Source organism: Periplaneta americana, chromosome 5 (assembly GCF_040183065.1).
Source record: "Periplaneta americana isolate PAMFEO1 chromosome 5, P.americana_PAMFEO1_priV1, whole genome shotgun sequence".
In the NCBI taxonomy this organism is placed as follows: Eukaryota; Metazoa; Arthropoda; class Insecta; order Blattodea; family Blattidae; genus Periplaneta; species Periplaneta americana.
In genome coordinates this window covers 168214173-168227868 of record NC_091121.1, presented here as the reverse complement: position 1 = coordinate 168227868, position 13696 = coordinate 168214173, and positions in this window count along the sequence as shown.

Below are 13696 nucleotides of genomic sequence, written 5' to 3'. Positions count from 1 at the left end.
CAATTCACATATGTCTTTGTGGCAATTCACATATGTCTTTGTGGCAATTCACATATGTCTTTGTGGCAATTCACATGTCTTTGTAGCAATTCACATATGTCTTTGTGGCAATTCACATATGACTTTGTGGCAATTCACATACGACTTTGTGGCAATTCACATAAGTCTTTGTGGAAATTCACATATGTCTTTGTGGCAATTCACATATGACTTTGTGGCAATTCACATATGTCTTTGTGGCAATTCATATATGTCTTTGTGGCAATTTACATATGACTTTGTGGTGATTCATATATGGCTTTGTGGAAATTCACATATGTCTTTGTGGAAATTCACATATGTCTTTGTGGCAATTCACAAATGACTTTGTGGCAATTCACATATGTCTTTGTGGCAATTCATATATGTCTTTGTGGCAATTTACATATGACTTTGTGGTGATTCATATATGGCTTTGTGGAAATTCACATATGTCTTTGTGGAAATTCACATATGTCTTTGTGGCAATTCACATATGACTTTGTGGCAATTCACATATGTCTTTGTGGCAATTCATATATGTCTTTGTGGCAATTTACATATGACTTTGTGGTGATTCATATATGGCTTTGTGGAAATTCACATATGTCTTTGTGGCAATTCACATATGTCTTTGTGGCAATTCACATATGTCTTTGTGGCAATTCATATATGTCTTTGTGGCAATTTACATATGACTTTGTGGTGATTCATATATGGCTTTGTGGAAATTCACATATGTCTTTGTGGCAATTCACATATGACTTTGTGGCAATTCACATATGACTTTGTGGCAATTCACATATGTCTTTGTGGCAATTCATATATGTCTTTGTGGCAATTTACATATGACTTTGTGGTGATTCATATATAGCTTTGTGGAAATTCACATATGTCTTTGTCGCAATTCACATATGTCTTTGTGGCAATTTACATATGACTTTGTGGTGATTCATATATGGCTTTGTGGAAATTCACATATGTCTTTGTGGCAATTCACATATGACTTTGTTGCAATTCACATAAGTCTTTGTGGAAATCCACATATGTCTTTGTGGCAATTCACATATGACGTTGTGGCAATTCACATATGACTTTGTGGCAATTCACATATGTCTTTGTGGCAATTCACATATGTCTTTGTGGCAATTCACATATGACTTTGTGGCAATTCACATATGTCTTTGTGGCAATTCATATATGTCTTTGTGGCAATTTACATATGACTTTGTGGTGATTCATATATGGCTTTGTGGAAATTCACATATGTCTTTGTGGAAATTCACATATGTCTTTGTGGCAATTCACAAATGACTTTGTGGCAATTCACATATGTCTTTGTGGCAATTCATATATGTCTTTGTGGCAATTTACATATGACTTTGTGGTGATTCATATATGGCTTTGTGGAAATTCACATATGTCTTTGTGGCAATTCACATATGACTTTGTGGCAATTCACATACGACTTTGTGGCAATTCACATAAGTCTTTGTGGAAATTCACATATGTCTTTGTGGCAATTCACATATGACTTTGTGGCAATTCACATATGTCTTTGTGGCAATTCATATATGTCTTTGTGGCAATTTACATATGACTTTGTGGTGATTCATATATGGCTTTGTGGAAATTCACATATGACTTTGTGGCAATTCACATATGTCTTTGTGGCAATTCACATATGACTTTGTGGCAATTCACATATGTTTTTGTGGCAATTCACATATGTCTTTGTGGCAATTCACAAATGTCTTTGTGGCAATTCACATATCTCACACTGACCCAACCGTAATTTTGTGGCAATTCACCGTTCCCGAAACCTTGGACTCATTTTGCTAGTATTACCATTTTCATCTCATTCAGATAACCTTAGCAGATGATAAAGTGTCGTAAAATAACCAATTTAAAAAAAAGCATTAAGATATATGAATCGTATGAGGAGATTAAGAGTAAGGCGAAAATTTTAATTCGCATCCTGGTTTAAAGTAATGCTGTACTTGTTTTGCATAGCTGTAATTATTATAAATTTTATTATTTTAGCTGTTAAATTTCCCGGAGGGATGGAAAAACTTTGTACACCGTTTGAAGAACAATCGTATTCCCCCCTTTGTTAAGGAGGAATTGATAGGATATATTGCAATCACCACAACATAGCGAAAATGATTTTTTTTCTATTACAGTCGAATTCCAGCATTCTTTTGTTGTAATAGGTCTAGATGCAGATTAATGTTTCCTATTCGTTAACATTGAATCTAAAGATAGGATATCTGACAGCGGAATCTTTAAAAATACTCATAATATATTATGTGTTTGTAGAGGACTACGAATTCCCATTGTGTCATAAAATGAAACCATATTTTGATGTACAAAAACAAGGCTGTGATATGGATGATATGTGAATTGATGATGGCGAAATGAGTCCTAGGTCCAACGCCGAAAGTTATCCAACAATTCTTCTTCATTTGGTTGAGGGAAAACCCCCAGCCGTGTAACTTGTCCCAACCAGGATTTCAACCCAGGCCCGCTCGTTCCACGGCCAGACGTGCTAACCGTTACTTCTCTGTCGATTCTTGTACTATTTTATTACCTTCGCGTCAGTTGTCAGTGAATGTTTTAACTTCAGCCATCTAACGTCAATTGCTAGTTCACATCAGCTGATCTTGTAGTCGTCCATTATTGGCAACATAGCGTTGTACAGGGACATCATTTTATTTTTACTTCAATTTTTATTGTACCTGAGTCTTTGAATGTACTTCACTCCCACCCCCTCTACTAGTAAACTTCCAACCGTTCTCCACACAGAACCGAGGCCGCGTATGCAGTACTGAGTCAGTGAGTATAGTACGTTCCAGAAATATGTTCGCGTTTTCCAGTGACGAAAGAGCTTTCAATATTGAATCATATTTTCGCACAGGTACTGTCGTCCGTTTGCCTACGTCGCATCCCGGTTCCCCCATCTGCTTCTGTTCGCCCCTCTGTAAAGTCTAGTAACTGGGCTTTCTTAGCTCTTTTCTGAAAACATTAATTTCTGTTAGGATTGTACGTCTACGTAATATTATACAACTGTTTAAAATAAGTTAAATGGAAGGGCCTCGTTAAGTAATTAATTGTCACGTGATTTCCCTTCCCCCTTTCTACGTCCCTGCGACAAACCACTTGAACGGCCAGTAGATAGCATTTCTGAGTAATTTTATCTTTTCGGATCGGGCAGAAGTGAAGATTGAATTTACAGTACGTAAGGTACTCTTTTATAGAGTAGGTATAGAATTATTTCAACATGAGTTACTCGTACGAAGGACGAAACTGGTAATTGGAATTAGGTACAATAGTCTATAGTGCGATAATATGCACAAAATAACTGAAGCCTGTATCGAAATTAACGGCCACCATTTTCAAAATGTGTTTAAATATCCATATTATGATTATTTTTCAATTTAACTTCATTCCCTATATTGTACGCTAATGTGCTGTAACACTGCAATATACACTGCATAATGAATACGTCCGAATGGACAGCTCAATTCGTGAGTAAAAACACTAAGTGTTAATACAGTACTGTATTTTGATTAAACAAAAACCTAATGAAAATTATCAAACTCAAAATTGCGATATTTCCTAGTTTACATAAATGGATGAACTACTTTTCTTCCCTCCTATACCTAGTAAAGTGATTTGTATTTTACGCCAGTATCATCGAACTCCAGTCTTAGAAGGGAGAGCAAGCGGTATTTCCGGTTCTAGACCTTTAATCCAAAGATATAGCCAGGTTAATATTCAAAATGTTAGTAAAAATAAAATGATGTCCCTGTAGTTCCAAGCTCGACCGCTTAACTGTCATGTCCCATCTTTAAAAAAAAAAACAGGTATAGATAAAGTAACTCAAATTTTTTTGGATAGGCTAAGCCTCAAAACTTTTTAAAGAGCTTTTCCACTGGTTTTTACTGATTCGAACAGCATCCTAGATATTGTATAAAATATAAATCAGCGGTCATCAACACAGAGCACCCTCGGGCTAGCGTCTTTTACCCGCGCATAAGACTGGCGCGCATCCGTGGCTGCTGGCGGGTATGCTTTCTATCTCTCCCTTCTATACGACGCAATATATTACGTTGCACTTTACCCGTTTCAGCGAGTGCTGACAACCAGTGCAAAAAATTTAACTTGTGCACAATATTTTTAGGATACCTACTTTTAAAACAGTGTACAGTAACTTACAGCTACAAAAAGTAAGATGCCAATATAGAATCAGAAATCAGCAACAAAAGTTTCATTTCTTCCAATTCTACATTTCTTCTGTTTACTTTGTTCTTTTTCCAATTCCAAACGTTCACGATCATTCGGTAGTTTCCCCCGCCCCCCCCCCCCCGTTAAGACGACATCTTGCAGAACGCGTACGCATTTTCGGTTCACGAAATAAAAGTTCTGTCTTCTCGTCTTATTCATTTTATATAACTTCCTTTTCTCAAGGAAAAAAAAAAAAACTAGCAGCCCTGAAAGGAGTGTAATACAGTTTTTCTGCTGTATTGTATGATATATTATAGGACGTATAAGTAATATATACTGAGACAATATCATCAACGTCCTTGTAAGAGATAAAAAAAGACTTGTCATTGTGGGGAAGCGGATGTGGCCACAAAAGAATGACCTACCAGTAGCCATACTTTGCAATATTAGATTGCCTTGCAAGGAGTGGGGAGATGCGAGGTATTTTGCATTATCCCATAGGATCTTTGTTTCGTGATGGTTCTTTCATTCTTCCCGCCATTCCCTCTTCTTTTGTTACTTGATAGTGCCGTACTTCGTCGTCCAGCTATATATATCTCTCTCCCACTTTCTCTCTCCAAGCATCTTCCTCTCTCTTTCGGTTATTAGAATATAATACTTGTCGAAATGGCTCCCCTACAAGCACTTGCTGTTTCAAGATGAAAATTGCGTGTCCACGCTACAAAATAAAATTGAACTTCCTCTGTGGCGTTATATTTTCATCGCGCATTTGCAACATGTAATAGCTCGTCAGCACTGAAGCAGCATGAAATGTATGTCACTATAATAAGATGTTTCCATGCCGCATTAAACTGTATCCATAATGAAAAATTAAGTTATAAGAGTCCATTGATGTTCTCGAGATAACTTACGATACAAACGAGTGTAGAAGTTTCCTACTGCTTTCTGTATGCATAATATACAGTTTATCCCAAATATAAGCGGTATAACTTCAGGAATGCATTTCTCATATGTAAACAACGAAAATAGTTTATATGGGTATGTACCAGTGGCGTATACAGAATTTTGTCAAGAGGGCTCCTAATTTATATTTCGATGTTTTAAATTTTGTGTATTTATTTTTATTTTATTTTAGTGGGTTATTTTACGACGCTTTATAAACATCTTAGGTCATCACAACGCGATAATACGCTAGAAATTCCACTTCACACATCATCTCTGTATTCCTCATCCTTCACTGTTGCTACCTCTCGTCACTGGAACTCTCTGCCGCCTGAAGTCAAGGGCTGCCGAACATTGAAATCTTTCAAATCCAAGTTAGAAAATTATCTTATGACGAGTTGCCAAACTAACACCATTATGACAAGTGTTGTATTGCATGTTTCCACGTATTCACTTTTTTTATGTTCTAGTGATATTTAACTTATTTTATATTTTTGTTTTCATATTTTCCGATAATGGCATATCTCTAATGTGATATGTTGAGCTATATATAATCATAATTTTCTTTACTGTGTGTACTTAAAAATATTGTATTCATTGTATGCTTTGTACTGCACTATTTTATTGCTACTATTAATATTACTATTACTATTAGGCCTATTATTATTATTATTATCATTATTATTATTACTATTCTTATTTTTATCATTATTATTATTACTATTATTATTATTATTATTATTATTATTATTATTATTATTATTATTATTATTATTATCAATAATTGTCATATTTTTTATACTTTGTATGCCTCATTTATTTTGACCTGCTGTTCACATTTTTATATGCTTTTTTCTTTCTTTCTGCATGTTATATATGATGCCTGATTTCTTCTTACTTGTTATTTACATTTTATTATTATTATTATCTTATTCAGTTTTGTGTGTAAAATTGTAGTGTACTTTGTAAATTTGTAGTGTTTTTGTAACGCAGTTTTTACTCCTGGTTGAGTGTTAGAGAAGGCCGTATGGCCTTAACTCTGCCAGGTTAAATAAATCATTATTATTATTATTATTATTATTATTATTATTATTATTATTATTATTATTATTATTTATCGTCTAAATGAAATGAAGGTGATAATGCCGATGAAATGAGTCCGGGATCCAGCACCGAAAGTTACCCAGCATTTGTTCATGTTGGGTTGAGGGAAAACCCTGGAAAAAACCTCAACCAGGCAACTTGCCCCGACCGAGAATCGAGCCCGGGCTAACTGGTTTCGCGGATAGACGCGCTAACCGTTACTCCACAGGTGTGGACTAAATTTTTTGTGTATTATTATTATTATTATTATTATTATTATTATTATTATTATTATTATTATTATTATTAAATTAAATGTAAACAAACGTTTCATAATGAAGTCAGAACTCAAACTAACGAATGCTCTTAAAATAAGTTTAAAATCGACAATGCAAAATATTTAACATCTTCATTGCAGAACTGCTAAAACAACATTTTCAATGTTTCACAACAAGTTAAATTTCATACTGTGTCTGTGTCGGCTTCATTTTATTACAAGACCGAAAATCTCTCTATAATAAAGACAGCATTATTATAATTCCAATGTGACGCAGCACCAAGCACAGGGATTATATTGAAGGAGGGGTAGGAGGACTATAATTTATGTCGATGTAGATTTTGCTACTCTTACTTACTTATTGGCTTTTAAGGAGCCCGGAGGTTCATTGCTGCCCTCACATAAGCCCGCCATTGGTGTCTCTCCTGACCAAGATTAATCCAGTCTCTATCATCATATCCCACCTCACTCAAATTCATTTTAATATTATCTTCCCATCTACGTCTCGGCCTCCCCAAACGTCTTTTTCCTCCGGCCTCCCAACTAACACTCTATATGCATTTCTGGATTCGCTCATTCGTGCTACATGCCCTGCCCATCTCAAACGTCTGGATTTAATGTTCCTAATTATGTCAGGTGAAGAATACAATGCGTGCAGTTCTGTGTTGTGTAACTTTCTCCATTCTCCTGTAACTTTACCCCTCTTGCACCCAAATATTTTTCTTATTCTCAAACACCCTTAACCTATGTTCCTGTCTCAAAGTGAGAGTCAAAGTTTCACAACCATAAAGAACAACCGGTAATATAACTGTTTTATAAATTCTAACTTTCAGATTTTTTGACAGCAGACTGGATGATAAAAGCTTCTCAACCGAATAACAACAACCATTTCCCATATTTATTCTGCGTTTAATTTCCTTCCTAGTGTCATTTATATTTGTTACTGTTGCTCCCAGGTATTTGAATTTTTTCTTCTCTTCAAAGGATAAATTTCCAATTTTTATATTTCCATTTCGTACAATATTCTCGTCACAAGACATAATCATATACTTAGTCTTTTCGGGATTTACTTCCAAACATATCTCTTTACTTGCTTCAAGTAAAATTCCTGCATTCTCCCTAATCGTTTGTGGATTTTCTCCTAACATATTCACGTCATCCGCATAGACAAGAAGCTGATGTAACCCATTCAATTCCAAACCCTCTCTGTTATCCTGGACTTTCCTAATGGCATACTCTAGGATTTTTTTACTCTTATAGTGAAAAATTAGAGAAGAGAAAACGATTATGGATAAAAAATATCCATATATATATATATATATATATATATATATATATATATATTAAGTATATATATTAAGTTCAAGGGGGGAGTTCAAACCTGGTCCTGATATGTACATACATAGGTCCGGAAATGTTTGCTTTCCGAGTTATAGGCTTTCACAACACGCATGTATTCTTTTGAGGACCTCGCCATCCTCTTATTGAATATTGCATATTCCATGACTTGTGTAGTTATCACCATAGGTAAGAAATTCGTACCATAACAGTAGATTTCAGTTGAGTACAGCGAGGAGTATAGATGTCACCAGCGCCTCGCCCTGCTCCCGCTCGCTACAAACGATATACATTATGTTCACACAAACAACGCATAGTGGCATTCTGTGGAGCTATGTAGAGCCGTGAATAGTTTGAAGAATATTGTTAATATTATATTAAAATGTTAGGTTCTGAACAAAGTGAGCTATTCAGTTATTATTGTATTATTTACGTAATGCTAATATTATGCATGATTCCAAAAAAGTAAACTCATATGTTATTAAATAATTGTGCAAACAGTAGTGTGTAACACGTTTACTTTTTCTCGGATTATTCTTCGTTAAACTCGGTCTGGTTGGCGGAGTTGGTATAGCGCTGGCCTTCTATGCCCGAGGTTGTGGGTTCGATCCCAGGCCAGGCCGACGGCATTTAAGTGTGCTTAAATGCGACAGGCTCATGTCAGCAGATTTACTGGCATGTAAAAGAACTCCTGCGGGACAATATTCCGGCACACCAGCGACGCTAATATAACCTCGGCAGTTGCGAGCGTCGTTAAATAAAGTTAAATAAAACATAACATTTCTTCGTTAAATGATGACGTCTCGTACTGCTATGCATTCGGTTGCGTTACAGTCCAAGTTCAATATCGGAATTACAATACGAACTATCACGTGTTATAGGAAACCGACAGTGAGAGAAAAACTTTCTGGTTAGTACGTATAGTGGCAGCCTATAACTAGGAAACAAAGCACTTCCGGACTTCCTACAGTAGTGGCAAAAAAACCAGACCGACCCTTGTAGCTGATTTCAGAGCCTTGTTTACTCCAGAGCATGATAGACTGGTAACTAAGACTTTCCTGCCTGGGAAGGAAACTTTTTTTTGTTCCTTATTCAAATTTATTCCCAATACTTTTCGATTGCTGGTAAAATTCATGTTCTGGGAATAATAAGATAATTAAGTAGTAAAATATCGCTGCAATCGAAAAGTATTTGGAATAAATTTGAATAAGGAACAAAAAAAAAGTTTCCTTCCCAGGCAAGATTCGAACCACGAGAATCTTAGTTACCAGTCTATCGTGCTCTGAGTGAACAAGGCTCTGAAATCAGCTACAAGGGTCGATCCGTTTTTTTGCCACTACTGTACATAGGCCTATACACGATTTTCATTGTTTACATAATTATGAGGAATATGTTCCTAAAATGGGAAATGCGTGTTCGGTTGAGAAGCTCTTATCATCCAGTCTGCTGTCCAAAAATCTGAAAGTTAGAATTTATAAAACAGTTATATTACCGGTTGTTCTGTATGGTTATGAAACTTGGACTCTCACTCTGAGAGAGGAACATAGGTTAAGGGTGTTTGAGAATAAGGTGCTTAGGAAAATATTTGGGGCTAAGCGGGATGAAGTTACAGGAGAATGGAGAAAGTTACACAACACAGAACTGCACGCATTGTATTCTTCACCTGACATAATTAGGAACATTAAATCCAGACGTTTGAGATGGGCAGGGCATGTAGCACGTATGGGGGCGAATCCAGAAATGCATATAGAGTATTAGTTGGGAGACCGGAGGGAAAAAGACCTTTAGGGAGGCCGAGACATAGATGGGAAGATAATATTAAAATGGATTTGAGGGAGGTGGGATATGATGATAGAGATTGGATTAATCTTGCACAGGATAGGGACGATGGCGGGCTTATGTGAGGGCAGCAATGAACCTTCAGGTTCCTTAAAAGCCATTTGTAAGTAAGTAAGTATGTTCCTAAAATTGTGCCACTTATTTTTTGGCCATGCCGTAGGCCTATAGTAATATATAATACATGATAGCCTTACTTACTTACTTACTTACTTACTTACTTACTTAAAAATGGCTTTTAAGGAACTCGCAGATTCATTGCCGCCCTCACATAAGCCCGCCATTGGTCCCTATCCTATGCAAGATTAGTCCACTCTCTATCATCATATCCCACCTCCCTCAAATACATTTTTATATTATCCTCCCATCTACGTCTCGGCCTCCCCAACTAACACTCTATATGCATTTCTGGCTTCGCCCATACGTACTACATGCCCTGCCCATCTCAAACGTCTAGATTTAATATTCCTAATTATGTCAGGTGAAGAATACAATGCGTGCAGTTCTGCATTGTGTAACTTTCTCCATTCTCCTGTAACTTCATCCCTCTTAGCCCCAAATAATTTCCTAGGAACCTTATTCTCAAACACCCTTAATCTCTGTTCCTCTCTCAAAGTGAGAATCCAAGTTTCACAACCATACAGAACAACCGGTAATAGAACTGTTTTATAAATTCTAACTTTCAGATTTTTTGACAGCAGACTAGATGACAAAAGCTTCTCATCCGAATAATAATAGGCATTTCTCATATTTATTGTGCGTTTAATTTGCTCTCGAGTGTCATTTATATTTGTTACTGATACTCCAAGATATTTGAATTTTTCCACCTGTTCAAAGGATAAACCTCCAATTTTTATATTTCCATTTCGTTCAATATTCTGGTCACGAGACATAATCATATACTTTGTCTTCTCGGGATCGTGCACACACTTTACGACAAAAGGCAGATGGATCATCAGCAACTGCAGATACAGGATACTTTACTCGCCAAGCAATGTTGAAGCGAATGTTATATTTAGCAGCTCCCACAAAAGATCTGGGATTTGTATTTCTTTTCGGGGAAGTTCCTCCCGGAGAAAGATGATCTTCCTTTTATTCATTCATTCATATTTATTAGTTGTCAATAGACTTGTATACCTGAATCTGAAGACAACACAGACTGCACATACTTCATTCTTTCATGATGTTTCATGGAGACAACCGAATCAACTGTATGCATTTTCTATGAAGCTGGTAGATATGCTCCCACCATCTGTTAGTGACTATCGCAATCTTTTATGCGGCTATGCACTTATCTTTCACATTAATATTAAAATGACGGTATTCAGAGATTGCGAAATACAGTAAACAGAAGTTAAAATAAAGTTAACTTCAAAATAAAATCTTAGGAATATAAAAGATGGAACATAACATTTAACATTTAACGATTTACAGCTCGAACTTACTGATCTTAAATGTGACCTAAGGGCTAAAGACCGTTTGAATAATACTGCTAGCCTGGTTGAGTTTTACAAGACTAAACCTTAGCAATAATATCCACGACTACACAGGCTGGCTGTGAAAATGATTGCTATCTTTGGCTCAACATTTATATTTGTGAGCTACTGTTTTCTATAATCAACTTCTATAAAGGCAGACATCAAACATCTGTAACTGATGTTTCATTACGATCAGTAGGCTACTGTTCCTTTCAGCTGCCAACAGCATAAAACCTCGTTTTGATGTACTGATAAATAAAAATATAACAAAATGATATTCTACATTTAAGTAGCTATAGAATTCTATTATTTCTGTAAAATAAATATTTCTTTATTAATTAATAATAGTCCAAGATAGTTTTGCAAACACTGAACGGGAATTCATTTCATAAACACTCGTACTAGTACTTCCTTTTGTGTACATTTTGTACGAGATCACCCCTTCTTCCAATCCACCCTTATACAGAGCGCAGCTAATATATGCATTCCGCTGATGACCTCTGAGTCGGTTCGGAGAGTGCAAACCTTGTGCAGGTCTGGTCTAATCGATATTTTTATTGGTTAGTCATAAAACAGAGCTTTCCAATTTTTAAAACTTATTAAATTAATAATGCAACACAGTACGTACTGTAAGCTTTAATCTGGCGAAGTGCTGTGAGTCAAGGATGCGACCAGTAGTGGTAACTTGACCTGTCACTGGTCAGTCGACAGAAATACCAGAAATGTTTGCTAGAACTTGCTGTACACATATACGTATAAAACGCATCTGACTTTAATTGTTGAAATAGACATATAGTCGGACCATCGGATCTGTGCCCCCGTAAGATATGCGAACTGAACCCTAATTCCTTCTCAGCCTCGGTAATTCATTTCTCTCCCTGCATTCCTCTCTCTCTCTCTTTTCTATCTCTCTCTCTTTCTGTCCCCCACTACTCACAATTTTGGCCTTCTTGCAGGACAGTTTACAATATTTGCACTTGCAGTCCAGTGTTGTCAACTCAACATGAATACTGTAGCACGGAGTGGTGAAAGAAATATTATTAAGTAAATAATAGCATTTTGCGATGAAGAGAAACAAACAGGTCAATATCTGTTTCCTATAAATCAGGCAACGAAAAGAGCAGCTGATATCACAGGTGAGGCTTATTTCATTTCAATTGATTATGTATTAAAATTACTTACTTAACTAATACTAATAATACAACATTTTATGTAATTTATATAGACAGGTCAGAACTCCTAATAAAGAAAATCAGGAGAGAGGGAGTCTGTACAGGAGATGATAAGCTAGAATCACCAGAGAAGAACAGACCAAGGGAACTTTTAATTATTGTAGATGATATGAACCGATGTATTTTAAGAAAAAAGATACAAGAATTTTATACCGTTCAGAAAGAAGTTTAAACATTGAAGAAATTACTGAAGCTTGCGAGAGAAGTAATAATTTCCAAGGTTGGAGAGAAACGGTACGGAAAGTGATTCGAGACATGGTTTAAAAAATATAGAAATACAAGATGTATTTTGATTGAAAGAAATAATATTGTAGCATGGAGGACCAGTTATTTATGACACCGTTTGACGGAAGTTTGGCAACATCCCTATTCGGCAAGGTTCGTGGCCTGCTGTTTAATGTGGTGGGAGGAAAGCGGGTGGAATGGAGTGAGTACAGGTGTTAACTTTTTCAAGAACGACGACAGCGCTGAAGGGGCACAGATCCGATGGTCTGACAATATAATTATCTTAATGAAGATGCAATTCATTTTAATAATTTTAATTATAACATCAATTATAAAGAATAGATAGGTACGTTTTAATATTTTATCCACTGAGAAAGACATTGTAAAAATATTTCTCGACTTCTAGTGTAGGTAACCTTCATTTGAAAGGCACACCCCACAGGTTAAGAACCCCTCTTCCAGTGTCTGTAGTAGTGATTAGAATTTTCTCAAACATCGATTCGTACTTAACAGCTCCACAGTCAATCAGTGGTGAAGCCAGCGAGTGGGCCAGGAAAAAATATGCGAATTTTTGCGTTTTTTATGAAAAATACTCAACATTAAAACTAAACCATGGATCCAGAGCAATAGTTACAGTCAATGTCATTAAGGTAAGAAGTTAAAAATGCGTTCATTTCTTCAAGAGCCAATTTAACTGTGTCGGATTGGACCTAAAAAACTGTCCGCAGCAATAAAAAGAAGGAAGCTGTGGAGGCTACTGAATTGTTACATCAGCTAGAAAAATTTGGCACCTTATTTTATTTGGTATATTTAGACGATATTCTTGCTCTTGCAAATACATTATCGGAAGCACCTCAGTCTCCAAAAATGGATATTAGTAAATGTTCGTCCTTCATTAAAGCAATGATATAAACTTTTCAAAGCTCTGAAAAGAAGAAATATTCGGCAATCCTGTCAAGCACAAGGCTTTGTTGTGTTGTTGTTTTCTAATGCCAGGCGTTTGACAATAAAGTCATTTGACCTCTTGCACTCCAATATTT